Source organism: Poecilia reticulata, chromosome 2 (genome assembly GCF_904066995.2).
Source record: "Poecilia reticulata chromosome 2, P_reticulata-male-v2, whole genome shotgun sequence".
In the NCBI taxonomy this organism is placed as follows: Eukaryota; Metazoa; Chordata; class Actinopteri; order Cyprinodontiformes; family Poeciliidae; genus Poecilia; species Poecilia reticulata.
The window spans coordinates 1822204-1834523 of NC_088831.1; the positions used below are offsets into that span (position 1 = coordinate 1822204).

The 12320-nt window shown below is 36.6% G+C and overlaps 1 pseudogene; it reads right to left on the minus strand.

The window, feature by feature from the left end:
* Positions 1 to 8742: 8742 nt before the first annotated feature.
* On the minus strand, positions 8743 to 10820 carry LOC103477760 (uncharacterized; annotated as a pseudogene).
* Positions 10821 to 12320: the final 1500 nt, after the last annotated feature.

Below are 12320 nucleotides of genomic sequence, written 5' to 3' on the forward strand. Positions count from 1 at the left end.
CATTTCACACAACTCACGGGTATTTTCGTTCATTTTCGTTCTCGTTACCACCAGTGCAAATCTTCCTCTGGGGTTTAATGGCGGATGCTTGACCGACTATGAAAGCGCATTACTGCCACCAACTGGACTGGAGTGTTAAATGAAAGTTGACAGAAAAAAATACATTCTAAAAGTTATTTTTTCAAATGTTACGTGACAGTATATTTTATTTTTATTATAATTGCTCAAATTTTTTAAAATGTATAGATGTTTATTTACTCAATTCTACTTTGAGCTGTCTCCTTTTTAGTTTATACAGAATATGATTCATAATCAGTGAGTTATATTTAGTGCTTAACAAAACTTTAAAAAAGAATACAAATGTTTATACTCTATCAGAAGGTATCACATACTTTCAACCATTTTGTTCTTCAATTTAAACTTGAGAGTTAAGCAACTGTATACTGAAAAATCTGTAGTTTCTTAAGTCCTGTATTGTGATGTGGAATGACCACTACCACTCCTATATAGCATGACTCTGAGTCTTAAAAGCAATCAGTGAACATTAACATTAGTTTGAATATTATTCACAAAAATACTTTATGTACAATGAACCACTCTGGAACATGTTTTTTATTGTTATTTTTGATTAAGTTGTGCAATTCCTCCCATCACAAGATAAATCTTCAGATAGGAAGAATGTCAAAGTAAGATGACGTTTCACAAAAGTCTATTGTATGTAATCACGCATATTCTTCTTTTATATCATCAATTAAACCAAAACTAAGTTTTTCAGTGCTCCTAACACACATGTAATATATATTTTAATGGATAAGATGGATTGTTTTAATATTCTTTGTCCAAACATACTTCTTTATGGTGAACAGAAGGTAAAAAGGATTAGCTACAAAATGAATAAGAGTCAAAAGGCGGTGCTCAACAGTTGATTTGCATTTGCATGGCACTCAGCAACTTCATTTAAATACGAAAACCTCTGCTAGGCACAATGGGAGGGGGGGTCATAGGGGAACACAGAAACACAGCGTTTTTACCATTTTTGGCAGTGCTCGACCCTGACAAAAACCTCTTGCCGAAAGCCCTCAATCTCCATGCGCACGGCAGAACAAGGTGTCAATAGCTGTCGAAAATCCCATTTTTCGTCCAGTGAAAGATCTTCACTGAGAACAAGAGAGAAGACACAAAAACAGGCCTTTAGTGAATTTAAAGGTAAAGGGCTACATTCTCAAAAACTAATTTCTGACTGATTCTAGTTTAACACAAAACCTCACTACTGAATGTGATGCACTTATTTAAACAAATTGAGCATAATTCAGAGATGAATGTTGACTTACAGGTTGGATATCAATGAAGCCTTCTGAACTTCCAGGTTGATGGGTCTTGAAACTCTCCCAAATGAGTAAGATGGAGCAGGGAGAAGTATGGACATTATCACAGGGGCCACGTTTCATTGGCTAATGCACATTTTACCTCACAGCGCAGCTACCACGTGTGTGACAGTCTCACAAACGCAAGCTACAGTATGCTAATGTACATTGTGGACTAGCAAACCGGCAGAAAGTTTTTGCGTCAGGACTCGAAAAAGAATGATTCCCCACTGTCAGTGGACAGGCGATGTCAGGTATCCTGATCGTATTTGTGGAACTAAAATTCACAGATTTCCAAAATCTGAAACGGAATGCCTTGCTTGCATCAAAGCTTGTGCACGACCGCATTTGCAGCTCAACCGTCGTAGGATCAATAAGAACAAAGGTGTAAGTATTATTGCTTTGCTTTCTTTGTGTTTAGTGAATGAAAAAAATAAAGTCAAACACATCCATTATGAAAACCTTTTAGCCAAGTACAGCATAACGGCAGTACCGATGCATCTTCTCCACGTGAAGCCTGTCTGTTACAGTCTTACGTTAGCTGAACAGATCAACATGCAATGTGTACCGTATCTGACATGCATTAAAGATTTTATTTTACCTGAAAAGGCTTTTTACTAAACTGTAATTGTGTTAGCCACGCTAATGTTAGCCTCCTAGTACCGTGTATCAGGCCTAGGCACATACGAACATTTGCCAACAGAAATCACCCTCAAAACCTTGCAAGAACAATAGGTGTCAGTGATCTTGTCCACAGCTATATTTATGCTGAGGATCTGCTGTGTTCCTCTCGACCGGTAGCATTTAGCTGTGACGCGCACAATCTTGGAGGCATCTTGTGGCTCAAAAACCGTGATGTCGTCTGTTAAGGAAGAATTTTTATATTACTGGTAAATTTAGCAAAACTCTGGCTCTGATATCTCCTTTTGATCCCGGGTTTTCTCGCGTGGCCACGTGCGGGGACAAAAACACAACAATACGTGTTGACGTCACAGAATTACAGGATTTAATCCAATCAGAAGAAAATATAAAATAGTACAGGAAACTAAAGAAAGACAGATACAAACATTGTTACCTGAGACAAGAAGACAAAGAAATATCAAGGACGTCCTTGGAGAAAGAGCTGGTGCAGAAGTAAAATAAATCAGCTTTTTTCTGAATTGTTTCCCTTGTGCACAAACTTTTATACCTGTAGGTGTGTTTTCCTCTTTAATGTATTCAAATAAGGCGTATCTCTACTTGACCAATTGGAAGACATCTCTGGCCCTTTTAAAATTTAGAAAAAGTCCCGCAGTTTGGTCGCAAGATCAAACACCTTTTGTTAAATAAGGTAGAAGCAGACTCTCCGAATTCATGGTGGTTTATGGCTTTCACAGATCAGTGTGAAAAGCTAGAACTTCCTACTGATTGTTTCCCAACAGACAAAGAGCAGATCAGAAGATCTTGGCAAACAATCTGCTTTAACTACAGTAAAATATATCAATAGGTCAGAATATGTTATAAATTTTAAAACTATAATTATGGTATTTCAATCAAGTCATAATAAATTCTAAAACTAACTTATTTTAAATTTATTTTCTTAACAGTATCCGGCCTCCTGTGGCTCTACAGCCATCTGGGCAAAGAGAAACAGATGCAGGAACCTCACAGGTAGCTGTGAAATTCTGGTTTCTCTTCTGCTCTGCCAGGAACAAACCTTTAATTCTGTATTTTAATTCAATGAAAAGTTCTCCAAAAACCCAATTTGTTCTTCTGCACTCAGCATCTCCAAAGTTTAGTCCTGATATCAAACCAAAAGCAATAGATAATAAACAGAAAATAATGAAGTACAATTCCTGTTTCTAATTAGGAATTAGAAACAAATAAGAATTAAGACATTCATTCACCATAAACCTAAGTATTTTCTAATACTAAACAAAACATTTTCATTTGATTCTAATATAGTCAGAATAATACAATTTCAAATACATTCATCATTAACTAAATTAATTCTAAAACAAGATAATAGAATTTTTAGTCAAAACATGTTATTAATAACTAAGAAAAATGTCTTACAAATTAAATGTTAGTGATTTAAAACATTTTATGTTATATTCAGTTTTTGCACCATGTCAGATGTTAGTTCTGGAAGATTTCTCATCCTGGTTACGTGAACCGACCAAAGTTCCCTTTCTCAGAGTAATTCAAGTGATAATGTCCTCCACCTTCCTGCATATGTTAATTTATGACCTCCTGTCTTTAATGATAAGACTCCAGGGGTCTGAGCCAAAATTCTCTTGCAGATTCTCTATTCTCCTTTGTACTTTAAATACTTTGGGTTTTAAATCACTCACACAAACCTGTTCAAACTTAAGAAATTCGTTCTAAAAGGTTTAAACTGTGTTAAACACTCAAAATAATAATTTTTCTCAACACGTCCAAAAAAGATGACATAACTTGTTGGTTCCCCTGTCCATTGTCGTGGCTGATATTTTTTGAAAACCCAGCAGAAATGCTACACTAATCGACTCAGAAATACTCTGCAGAGAGTCAGTCGAAATGAAATTACACATAGAAACTAAGCACAGCGAGGCTTTGTTTGTGAGACATGCAGTCACTTGAGACTTTCGAGGGCCGTTTCTGGGCGGAGCTTGGTAAGGTTCATTGGGAGCAGCTGCAAGGCTACATCATCTTCTGTATCAAACATAAGCTAGTGTCAAAATGTTGCAGTAACTAAAAAGCATGAAAATATTTTGGAGAACATTTCTTCTGAGTTTCAATACCTTGAGGGAGCAGACTCATGTAATTTGCCATACAGAAGGTCTTCGTTGAGAACAAGGAGTTTGGGTTTCGCTTAATTCTCCTGAAGATCCTGGATGTAAAATTACAAAATCTATCAGAATAGACAAAATCACAAATCAAACTTTAAGAATGATGTCTCCACTGCAAATAACTTGTAAATAGCCAGCAATTTCAAATGTTCAGAGTAATTTTTATGTTCCTAAAAATAAATATAGCACTTAATAAAATGACATATATAATTTAATAGTAAAACTTAACTTAAACACTAATTTAGTGCTGAATAACTTTCAGCATCAACTTTAAATAAATGTATTTGTAGTTAATAGTAACAATAATAAAATTAGCAAACATTAACATTAGATATTGTCTTATTTTTGCTTTTAACTCGTCGCCGGAAACCAGCGGGAGTTTGAAAGCAATGTGCCGGGAGACGGTTGTTCTCTCTCGGCTTAACGAGCCGCACCCGATGACCCGGTCAACTGACAAAGCGGGCGAGACGAGCCAGCGGCTGCAGGGGAGCGGATAAGTCCGAAACCGTCCGAGCATGTTTGTAATTAAGCTATGTTAATACACCGAGCGCATAATTCAGGTTTACACAACAAATTTATCGCCTAATAACTTTGTAAAAGTTATTTTATTTTCAAAAAGCATAATATATCCACTTTATTAATAGCTCTGCTCGCCCTCCGCCATTACTGTTAGTGTTCGAACACGTAGCCTCAGCCCGCTGAGGATGTGCTCGCATATTGCATATTGCATATTGCATAGTGAACTAAACCCGCGAAAATCAGGGGACAAACCATCAACTAAATTTTCTTTTAAAACTAAATCGATTTTTTAAAATTTGATTAAGTTACGAATAAATATGATCAAACAACTGAATTTAGTTTACTTGACAAATTGTGCCCTTCCCCTTCATCTTTTTTTTCCAACAGTCGTGTTGTAGCAATACCGAAGCTGTCAGAGCAACCTACCATAATAAATATTTCAAATAACCATAAAAATAAATATCAAACATGTTCGAAAAAGATTATATTTATAAAATCCTATTCACGTTGAAACTTTATGTTCTTTTTACTTATGTCTTATTTCAAAGTAGAGGAGAAGCCCGATATGCAACATTCACAGTCTTGTTGAAAATGGAGGCTTGTGAAGAAGGGCATGGCTTCTTCCAAGTTTTGTCTTTAACCCAACCGTTTGGGCAAATCTACCCAACACCTGACCCAACAGACGTGTTCAAGCTGTAGACTACCGGTAAATTTCAGACCCAACTCTTGAGTTATGAATTTTGACCCAATATTTGGTCAAACTAACCCAACCTATGACCCAACAGCTTCAACCCAGAAATTGGGTTATGAAAATAACCCAGCATTTTTTACTGTGTATGTTTATAACAACATGAGTTTAATGGTGTTAAACCACTGAGAATTTGGCATATTTCTGCATCAGTAGAGTTTTTAGAATCCAATAATTTGACAAAAACTGAGGAAAAATATCTTTTCTAGTACTGAAGAGAAGGGGAACATTGAGGTCAGATTTGGGAATCAGAAAAGGTCATTTTTGTAGCTAAACAGAATATCTAAAAGACACTATGGTAGTTTAATTCAAATCAATTACATTTAAAAAAAAATTGCCATCAACTAATTTGAGAGGTTTTTTTGTGTTACTGTTGCTGCTAAGAATAATAATCACCAAGTAAAATGAGAACACACATTTTTTTGTTTAATTCCTATTCATCAAAAACTCAGCAGAGAAGTTACTACATGTTCTATTTTCCCACCAATGTTTCAATATGCCAACTCTCTGTGAAACCATTAGCCAAATGGACTAAAAGCAACTATTGCAAAGATTTTTAAGCCAGCTTCATTTGTCTAGGAACATATTGGGCTGTTTTTGCTGGCTCGCTATATGTGGTTTATGTCGTGCCATTTTGCAGAACCATGTTGCCAAAAGGCCTTTGTAGCAACTCCTTTCACTCCAAGTTCTGGATTATAAGACAAGAGAGAGTTCTCACAAACACCAGACCTGTTCTTGCAAAGATGTGAGTAACTCAGAAAGACCAATATTATTATTTGCTTCTACAGTAGGCAAGCCGATCAGCCTAGCAGGCCTTGAAGGACAGCTTATGAAAACATAAAAGGGGTCAAACCACTTTGGTTTGGGGCTCCGTTAAGAGTACTGATTATTCATTTTGCCATCATGTGTTTTTCTTTAGTGATGTCAGACCAATTACTGAGCAAAGCCAAGGCACACCAGTTCCACATGATATCACAGGAAAAGGGTCGTTAGGGCGCTAACCACCTTCACCGACATTTCCTGTGGTGATCAAGTCTGCACTGAAAGCAGAAACAGCAGGTACAGACAGCCTCTTCTTCAGAAGATCCCTTTTCTTTCTCTGCCCGTGCCCACTGCGTTGTTAATATGTCAAGATGGGGAATGTGGACGTATAACGGTGTGGAGGGCTGCCATCCTGTGGGTCCTTTTCAGCCTGAGTGGTTTTTCAAGCATGATGCAATAGTCTTGCTTCAGCAGACCAGGAATTATTGCCTATTCTACACCATTTTGCTGTTTGTCACAGACAACGGGAACAGCTTTCATTCAGACTGCCATGTATTCCAGCTTTATATAATGGAACTCTTTTGGATATAATCTTTCTTTTTTAATGTAAACTGACCCAAGATGTGTTGGTATTAACTTGCACTGCTCTATCCATTCCATTGAGGTAATTTATCTGAATGAACTGCAAGAATCCATTTGGGGGATGGATAATTGTTTGTAATGGCAAAAAAAATACATTACCTTCCAGCCACAGTATATATATATATATATATATATATATATATATATATATATATAAACCCTCAATAGTCTTTTGGTCTGTTTCTGGTAGACATGGATGAAATCTTGTTAGCCTGGAATGCCTTTTACTCCCTTGCAGTATAGGGAAATATGATCCTACACAGATAATACACAATGTACCTCAGTGCAAAAATATTTGTATTATAAAGAGCTTACCCAACTTTCATTGAACTTGTATGCCAGTTTAGAGTGGCACAGACAAAAAAAGCAAATTTACCTCCAGTGGAGCAATACCCTGCACTGCTGTTCAGGATATGCCTAATCTCTGACCTGTAGCAGCAGTTCATGGCTTTTGTAAAAAATAATTTCTCAAAGTCACCCAGCACTCTGCTGGAGGTCCTTGGAATCAAATGGCTGAGAAGTATATATAAAAAACATGTAAATAAGTTATTCTGTAGTTTAATTGTTTTGTAGTAAAAAAAAAAAGCAGCGTAATTTTAAATCTAAATGTAAAGCTGATTATGCAGTATATAAAATCTTCAGACAGAACATTATATTGTCATCATTTATTTCATTCAATATTAATGTTATGTGATGTTTGGAAAAAATAATATAAGGTATGTTTGTGTAGCAGGAAGAAGCCTGCCCCAATATTCAGAACACCTGGCACCTAATCACCTCATGATGGGTGGAGTGTTACTGCATGACCAATTTGTTGAGCATGACTCACTACGCTGTGAGTTAAAGCAGTTTGTGCGTGTAAAACCGACAGCCACATTGTTAGATGTCCGGGCTGAAGCAATCAGGTGGGAGCGTGAGGGGATGTCTGGAGGTGTGGATACCTTTGAGAACAGACATTCCAATTGTTTTTTGTTTTTTCCTGGTTTGTATTTATTGGTTGAAACAAAGCAGCAGTGTTTCCCACACATGGGGCCAGAACTCCTGTTCATCTCTTGTGTAAAATTCTACTTAAATTGTAGCTATGGAAGAAGAGTTGCAGGAATTGAAGGAGGTAATCTTGCAGCTAAGGGCAGAGAATGAGAGACTGAGACATGAACAAGCTTCTGTTGCACCTGGTCCTAGTGCTGAGCCTCCCACTCCATCTGCATCTTTTAATGCTGGTGTCCAACCGATGGAGAGGTTGGTGCTTGTTCCCCGGGATAGAAAATGTCCCTTTTTCAGAGGAAGAAAAGGTATAGGTTTGGTGGAGTGGTTAGAGGAAGTGCAGACTTGTATGAGGACCCGTCACCTATCAGAGTTGGATCAGGCCTTCTTCTTATTTGACCACCTAGGAGAGCCACATGAGGAAATTAAATTCCGTCCGAGGGCAGAAAGAGAGGATCCAGCCAAAATAATTGCTGTGCTTAAGGAGCTGTATGGGTGTAGAGACTCGTATGTTGCCTTGCAGGAGGTTCTTTTTTCTTGGCGGCAGATTGCATTAATGAGTTTAATGGCCGCTGTTAAACGGCAAGCCCCAGGTGACATTCCTAATGCTGAAGTGTTAATAAAATACTTTTAGTACAGATAATGTTTCCTCACAAAATATTTACATTTAACATTTCAGTCTCTCGTGGATGGAAATGTATCCAACATTCTGCACAACACATTAAACAAATAAGCGAATGGGTGTCATTTTTCAAATAAATGATTATTTTATGAAAATTAGAAAATGACAAAAATAAATTTTTTTTTATTAATGCACACGGCAAGACGCATCAGAATACATACCAACTGGCTGGGAGGACCCGCCCACAGACCAGGACAGTTTGACGTCTCCTGAGATTCGGAAGGCAGCACGTCAGACAGGCATCTTGGCTGCTTTAGCCTCAACCTAAAACCAAATGAGACCAAAGCAAAATATTAAGCTTAATTTGCACAAAATCAACAAAGATTCAATATAAAATATTTTCAGTTAAAACACTTAACGACTCATTAGTTACACATTAAACCTTCATGTGCAAAACACTTTTATTCTATAATGAGAAATTATTATTATTAACCAACTTATGCTTTCACAAACCTGCCGTCTCCCAAGCTTGGTCCTTAAGACAGCTGGCTTCTTTTGATGTTCCACAGACTTTGTCTATAATACAAACATTTCAGGTTTGGGTCATTTATAAAAGAAAATACTAAGATGGTAAATGGTGCTTCCAGTCTTCTGCAAATTACCTCATTGCCTGTGTGAACATCTGAAAAGTCTGATGGAGAGACCGTTTACATGGCAAGTAAGATATCAGGTGAAAAACGGAAAGGATTCAGCGGAATGGAGCACTCTCTTAACGCTACTGGAGTCCCATCAATCTGCAAAACAAACATTTTAATTAAGATCACAGAAACATTTACAATTAGATCTTATAAATCGCTAAAAGCCTCAAATACCTTGTGATGAACCACTCTTCTTCAGCGAATCAGAAGATTCCAATTCCCCTGAGCGGTTCCTCTGTAAAGATAGAGCACGTATAAGTTGTTTAAGATATTTAGCACAGTTAAACAAACACCTTTCTTCCACTGCAAGGAAACTGCAAAAATATTGATACCTTTCTGCCAGATCTCACGAGCCTCCACTCTGAAGATGGCAAAGATGGGACTCTTCTTTCCTCCCCTTTCATGACAATGCGAGGCACAAATCTTGGCTTGTAACCAGTAGCCGCCTGATTCTGCACCGTTGGCCTTGGAGTTGACATTTCGAGATATCAATAAGCATACATCCACATGAGTTTCTGGAGAATGGGCATGCCGTGGTCATCGCTGAGGTGGATCTGCACACATAACAATGAGAGATAAAATTGACATTTCATAGAAATGCAAAATTTTACCTTCCCATTTTTAAAATGGCTATGTACTCACGCCATCAGGGCTCCACAGATCAAGACGCTTCAGAGGAAAGTAGTCAGCCACAGGAAAATAGGGGATACCTGAAAAGACCATGACAAACGATGAAATTCTTGCTGAAACAAGTTCTGCTTCTCTAGAGATTCGGTCAAGCGCAGGGGAAAAAAAGTACAAAAAACCTAGTAAAAACAACAACCCATTTAGAAATTTGTGTTTATATCACTGTTTCTCAATTCCACTCCTCAGTGACCATTGCTCTGCATGTTACATATGCCTAGTACAAGGGAAATACCTAAAACATGCAAGACTCTGCAAACTAAAATTAATAAACACTGCTTTACACTCATGCTGAAAACACAGTACATACCTTAGGCAAACGATACACGACGGTCAAAAGGTACTTTTCAAATTCCTCTCCCGTGTCGTCTGGATTAAGGGACGCAGTAAGATTATTTGAAGGAGCTGTCACACAGACAGCATCAGGCTGACGGGGAACAACAGCGTGATAGGCCTCAATGCGCAAGTCAGCTACAGATGCCCCAGGAGTGCACATCACTCCAAAATCAATGCACCCATCCGAAATCTTAATCCCATCAGCAAACGATCGCAGATGAGACGCGCCAATCAGCAGCACAAACTTTAAAACAGAGAAAAACACAGAAAGATGAACAATATGTAAACATATTCTATTTGAAATAAATTCTGATTACACTTACTTTTCCATCAAAGCGCTCCTCCGGAATTACAAGCTTGTGACAATGATTGGTAAATGAACTGGAGGGCCAGTTTTTAACTATGTCACCAGCCGGTTCCACTCCCTATTGAAAAACAAGCAAAAATAGAAATAAGTATTTAAAAAAAAAGTTAAATATGTACTCTGAATATTTCATGTCATACAAATATCACATTTAAAAAATGTAATTAAAATAAACACTGACGTGACATAAAACCACTGGAGGTCGCTGGGATTCCTACTTGGACTCCAGCCGTTTCCCTTCGTCGGCGAGCAGCAAGAGATCTTCGATAAGATTTTTCTCTAGGCATCTGCATTTAAACATTGAAGGATTCAGTGGCATACAGATTTATAGATTACAGCAATATAATTGAAAAATGTATTAAAAACAAAAAATATTAAACATCACTAAAATAAAATTAAAAGATTTTTGCCATTGCTTTTATATTTTTTAAAAATCATAGCTTTCATAATTTACATTATGTAAAAATGACAATCACTGAAAGAAATCCAGCAGTAGAAAATTTACCAACTAAAATAAAGTACCAAGTTATTTCTAAAATGCAAACAAAAAAGTAACCTCAAAATGCAGTTTTCACAGCTTAATTTATTTAATTTTCCTTAAAAATTAATTAAATCCAAAAAATACCCATCAAGTCTCAAATTTGAATGAGGATACTACCATGTTTCTCATGAATATCACGTATTATACTAATTACAAATATCGACTGCAGATACGTAACCTGAATGAAACACAAAATGCAGATGGTAATCAGTAACTGGTTTTTTCCAGTTAAAAACGGAGCAAAATGGATCATAGCAATGTGCTAAAGCCCTAAATGGGTTGGTGCAGTTTAAAAATTTCAAAAGTAAAGGTGTAAATTTAACATATAATCCATATTGTATTGGCAAAAATGACTTGTGATATAATATTGGGGATTTACCCAGCATTAAATGAAGTATAAATAACCATCTGGTGCTACTAACTTCATCTTATACAAGAAGGCTAATGAACATTTTCAAAGGCCTGAATGCCAACAATTATGGTTGGCTCAAAGATTGAGGATCAAAAGAAGCATTAAATATCTGTCCCCTTGTTTCTGCCTATGTGAAAGTGAGTTGTGCTATTTTAAGTAAATAACCTCATAATGCTATTATAAACACAAACAAGCAAACCATGTTATTTCCATGTGCTTGGGTCTCCTAGTAAATAATTCTTTTAATTCTACTGGAGTTATATAATCTTGTCTCTGTAAAAATTCAGGTCAATTTGACTATGTTGCTTGGTAGGTTAGCTTTAAAAAAAATTGCACTAAGTCCCACTAAATAAACATTTTATGTCCAGAGTTTAATTCTGGATTAGCTGATAACAGTATTAGCACTCTAGAAACAACAAAGCTAAGATGTATAAGTAATATTTACCCAACATATATACCTTGTATAAGAAACTGTCCAATATAATATCTGAAAATATCATTGATAAGTCTCTTGTGACCAACTACCTTCAGAGCATGAAAATAACATTAATCTTTCTTTCAATTAGAGCAATTTTACCTGCACAAAACAGAAACTTTAAGCATTTCGAAGCTAGATCACTCAAAGCAAACTGGCTCCATTTCATTAAGATCAATTTCCCAATTATCACCAATGCCACACCATGCAGATTGCAATGAGGAAGTAAATGCAGAAAATTTACCTTTGTTGATGCAGTTTCAAAAAGCTTACGGTTTGTTTTGTGTAAAGTTGTTTAAACCTTTCTAATAAAGAAAAAAAATATTTTATAATTTTGAATGTAGTTGGTCACAACATAT